Consider the following 5,000-nt stretch of genomic DNA (forward strand, 5'->3'; position numbering starts at 1 on the left):
AACGAGATTCCCGCTGTCCCTATCTACTGATCTAGGCTCGAGCTGTCGAGCCGTACGGACGTGCACTCTGTGTCGCTCTGTCTTTGATAGTCGATTTCAAGGTCAAATATTGTTGAAAGTGAGTAAAAATTTGCAAAAGTGTTAGTCTCGTGGCAAGAACAATTGTGCAAAGTTTCGTGAAAATCGAATAAATCGCGCAGGCGCAGCGAATTTTGTGCATCCCCTATTTGATAGGGGTGCACCACCCTTATGGCATGGCCATATCCGGTTAGGGTATGGACCATTGAACGTGTTTTTGTTACGTGAGTTTGTGTAATTTTGGGAAAAGACCCTTTTTAGTTGTAAGTTTGCTACTGCGCAAGAGATGACGTAGAATCGGGTGATTTTCCGTGACGTCACACTATGCTCCCTGTATATCTATATATATAGCATCGTGCAGAGTATTTTTAAAAGTGATTTTAAGGGCATAAGGGCTTGTCGGAGTGCGGCATATACCAAGACTAAAGCTGTGGGGTATGAAGTGAACTTTCCATTGCAATAATTTATTTTGCAATAAGTGCAGTGGTTCTCAACTTATTTGAGATTTCGATTGTTTATTGATCCTAAGGCCATATGGACTCAAGTGAGCGTGGTAGTGACCTAGACTAAAGTTGTATATGAAGTGGAGCTTTTATTGCAATAGTTTAATTTTTGCAATAATTTGTAGTGGTTCTCAATCTGTGGAACCTTTAAGATAACTATTTTGCTATTACGGTTTGTAGGAGATTAGTTTTTATTTCTTTTGCGAATTACAGTGGTTCTCAATCTGAGAAGTTTCAATATTTTGTAATTAATCAGTGGTTCTCAACTAGTTGTTATTTGTGGTTCTAAACTTTCCACAGGACTAAATTCATGTTTTAAAAGTTTTTATTTGAAAAATAAAGTTGAAATGGATATTGACGATTCGAGGAGTACGGCAAGCTCTTCAAAGAGAAAGCGTACGGATGACGCTATTGATGAATCAGTTTATCAGGAGGATATTAGCTCACTCACGAAAGTTGAGGAGTTTGCAAAAGGTATTAGAGCTCTCATCGAAGAGAGAAATGTTAAGGGCAGTAGAATCACGAAAGAAAATGTTAACTTTATTGATGACGCATGCCAAAGAATTGGGGATGTTGTGCGACGTATGGCGTTTGAAAATGTTGCACTTAAGGGAAGAATTTTTGAAATGGAGCGTAGGGAAATGCTTGATGTAACACCCTATTCTAGCGCACTTAGGAAGGATAATTTGGGGTGCCCACCAATAACGGGACGAACGAAGATAAAGCCGCCAGTTAAAAAGTATGCTGCAATAGTAAAAATGCCTAAGGCAACTGAAAAGGATACAGTTGAGGATGTTAAAGAAACGTTTCTGACGGCACTTAACCCGGTAAAGAATAAACTGCACGTGGACAATGTGAGAAAATTGCGTTCGAAGGCCGTTTTAGTCGAGGTGAAGACACAGGAGGATTTGGATAAGATTGTTAAAATGGAATCCTTAACAAAGGTGGGACTGGAAGTAGGTGTCTCGGACAAAAGATTGCCAAAGATTCAAATCTTTGATGTATCTACGGACTTTGATGCTCAGGAGTGTAAAGAGGCGTTATATGCGCAAAACCAGGATACTCTGGGTGAATTGACTTTTTCGGAATTTGATGAAAACTGCAATTTCCTGTTTAAAACTGGAAGGAAGGACATGGACACGACGAACTGGGTAATGGAAGTTTCTCCTGCTGTCAGGAACTATCTACGAAGAGCAGAAAGAGTTTATATAGGTTCTTACAGGTGTCGAGTTTTGGACTTTACAAGAATAAGTAGGTGTTTCAGGTGTCAGGGTCTTGGCCATATCTCAAAATCTTGCCGAGCTGAAAAGGAAACATGTGGTCGTTGTTTGGAGGAGGGTCATGCTACAAAGGGTTGTAAAAAGCCTATTGAGAGCCGTAAGTGCGCTTTGTGTAAAAGGATGGGTAAGGTATTTGATCATACAGCTGACGAAAGGTGTCCACAATATAAGTTTTTGTTAGAGTTACAACGAAATAGAACCGACTATGGCCAGTAATCGCTTTTGTGTAATTCAGGCAAATCTTGGAAGGGGAAGGCTTGCTACAGACGAGATAGTTTCCTCAGCTGCCAGGAGAAATGCGCCTCTGTTGTTGTTGCAAGAACCTTATAATTACAAAAATAAAGTGTCAGGATTAGGAAAGTATTCCAACCAAATTCTGACTGGAAATAAGGCCGACGAACCGGCGTGGGCGTGTATAGTGGTACTGAATAAGGAGTATACGGCTACTGTTTTGGGAGATGTGAGTACAAGTCACTGTGTATGTGCACATATTGTTGGGCCTTTTGGATCTTTTTATATTATTTCAGCCTACTTGCAGTACTCTCTATCGCCGGGAGTGATTTTACATCAAATTCATAACGCACTTAGAAGGATAAACAGTAGACGAGTCTTGATTGGCATGGATGCAAATGGGGTGTCACCACTTTGGTCTTTTGAGGATATTAACTTAATGGATGAGCGAGGTGAGATGGTGGAGGATCTATTGTCGCAATGGAACTTAGTAGTGTTAAATAGACCAGGAAATCCTTGTACCTTTAAGATAGGTAAAAGAGATATTGATGTAACGGTAACTGATACGTTGTCTGCTCTGAAGGTTATTGATTGGTGTGTAATTGAGGATGTAGTATCAAGTGATCATCGTGCAATTATGACTACATTTGGGGCATTTGATTTGGCGGAGCGTATTAAGAAACCCAGATTCAATATGGAAAGTGCAAACTGGATAAAATTTGATAAGTTAATAGCAGAAAAAGCAAAAATGCTTTTAGAGACAGAAAGGCAAATTGATTCTGAAAGCGGGTTAGAGACATTTGCAAAGGATGTTTCCGATGCTCTGCAATCTGTAGCGGATGCTTCTATTAAAAGAAAGAAAATCTTTCAGAAGTCGGTGCCCTGGTGGAACAAGAGTCTTACCAAGGCCAAGAAAACTGTAAATAGGTTGAGAAGAATTTATCAGAGGGAAACAAGTGACGAATTAAGGGAGAGTCTTAAGTTTCAATATCGCTCTGCGAGAAGAGAGTATACTAAACTGGTGGATAGGAGCAGGAAGGATAGTTGGAAGAAATTTGTTGAAACTGACAGTGGTGAAAATCCCTTTGGTTTGGTGTATAAAATGGCAAGTGAAAAGATGTGTACAAAGACGGCTTTGCATACCTTGAATAGTGGGGGTGAATACTCTGAGGATTGGGTTAGTACTGCGGAGGCATTTTTGGATGGGTTCTTCGGGAAGGATGCAGGTGAAGGTGATAAGTTGCAGAGAAACCAAATGCAGGTGAAGTGGGCGATATCTGAGAAGTGCGAAGAGTGGACAACGGAAGATATTCATAGGGAACTTAAATCATTTAAGAACGGAAAAGCTCCGGGTGTGGACTATCTGGAAGTACAGATAGTGAAAAGGTCTGTAATTTTTGGTTTTATGCCTGTCTTGTGTAGATTGTATAACGAGTGTCTTCGATTGGGGGTTTTTCCAAGGATTTGGAAAATAGGTTCCATAAGGGTTCTTTTAAAGGATAAAAGTAAAGATCCGTCAATGGTAAAATCTTATAGGCCAGTTTGTTTGTTACCAATTCTGGGTAAACTTTTGGAAAAATTAATTAAGCGAATGATAAGTAATATTGTTGTAAATCCTAGTTTTTGTTTTAAAGATCAATTTGGTTTCCGTGCAAATAAAAGTACAGTTGATGCGTTAACAAATTTGCAAAGTACGGTAAAGAATGCTGATGAGGACATGGTTCTCGCGATTCTTTTTGATATTTCCGGGGCTTTTGACAACTTACGATGGCCAACTATCTTAAATGAACTATTAGAAAGGGATTGTGACATGCAAGTTTATCGCCTGATTTCTAGTTATTTTAGTGATAGAATAGTGAGAATTGAAGAAGATTACAGCGCGGTGGAAAGAAAAATATATAAAGGATGTCCGCAGGGTTCTATTCTGGGGCCTGACTGTTGGAACATTAGTATCGATAAAATACTTATAAAACTTGAGAAAATGGGGGCAATTGTTAAGGCTTATGCGGATGACATATTGTTGATTATAAAAGCGGGCAGTAGACGAAAATTGGAGGAGAAAGCTCAACCCTTGGTTGATGCGTTAAACGAGTGGTGTAAAAGTGAGGGCTTAACGTTGTCAAGTACAAAAACGGAAATGGTTTTATTAAAATCGAAAGTTAGAGGTCGTGGTAAGACAGCAAATGTGGGATCGGTGTCTGGTTCACTGGTTAATACAGGTAAAGGCGGACTTAGGCCACCAACAATTAAATTAGAACAAAAGAGCATTAAATATAATAGTTTGGCAAAGTATCTTGGTGTGTATTATGGAACTCGAATGAACATCACGGGCCATATTAAGAAGTGTACATCGAAGGGAAAGGTGTTAAACGCAAGGTTGGGTGTGGCTGTTCGTTCAAATTGGGGAATAAACTATACAAGTCTGCATAAGATTTACTTGTCCGTTTTTGTACCTATGGTTCTTTATGGTGCAGGTGCTTGGTTTTCTCTCTTAAACGCATACCATAAATTAGTATTGATAAGGGCACAAAGAGGAATGTTAATACGAATGTCGCGGGCCTATAGGACTGCTTCCACGGAAGCGTTACAGGTGATTTGTGGGGTGATGCCTCTGGATTTGGCGGCTATGGAAATATATTATAGGAACAAAGTGAGAAATGGGGAATATTTTGTGTTAGGGGATTTCCAATTTTCTATAATTGTACGACGAAGCTGTGCTAGAAAACGTATAGCATCTATACTTTTGGAAAGGTGGCAATGGCGTTGGGACGGATGTGCAAAGGGGAGGGTGACTTACTCTTACATTCCTTCGGTTAAAGTAAGGACAAGCATGAATAACTTTAAAGTGGGATATAATGTGACACAGTTTTTGACAGGTCATGGGGATTTTAGAGCAAAGCTCAATGAA

At 39.7% G+C, this 5,000-nt stretch overlaps 1 pseudogene; it reads left to right on the forward strand.

The window, feature by feature from the left end:
• Nucleotides 1-54, forward strand: part of LOC122509069 — a 2,818-nt pseudogene extending 2,764 nt beyond the window's left edge.
• Nucleotides 55-5,000: the final 4,946 nt, after the last annotated feature.

This window comes from Leptopilina heterotoma, unplaced genomic scaffold (genome assembly GCF_015476425.1).
Source record: "Leptopilina heterotoma isolate Lh14 unplaced genomic scaffold, ASM1547642v1 Lhet_5931, whole genome shotgun sequence".
Lineage (NCBI taxonomy): Eukaryota > Metazoa > Arthropoda > Insecta > Hymenoptera > Figitidae > Leptopilina > Leptopilina heterotoma.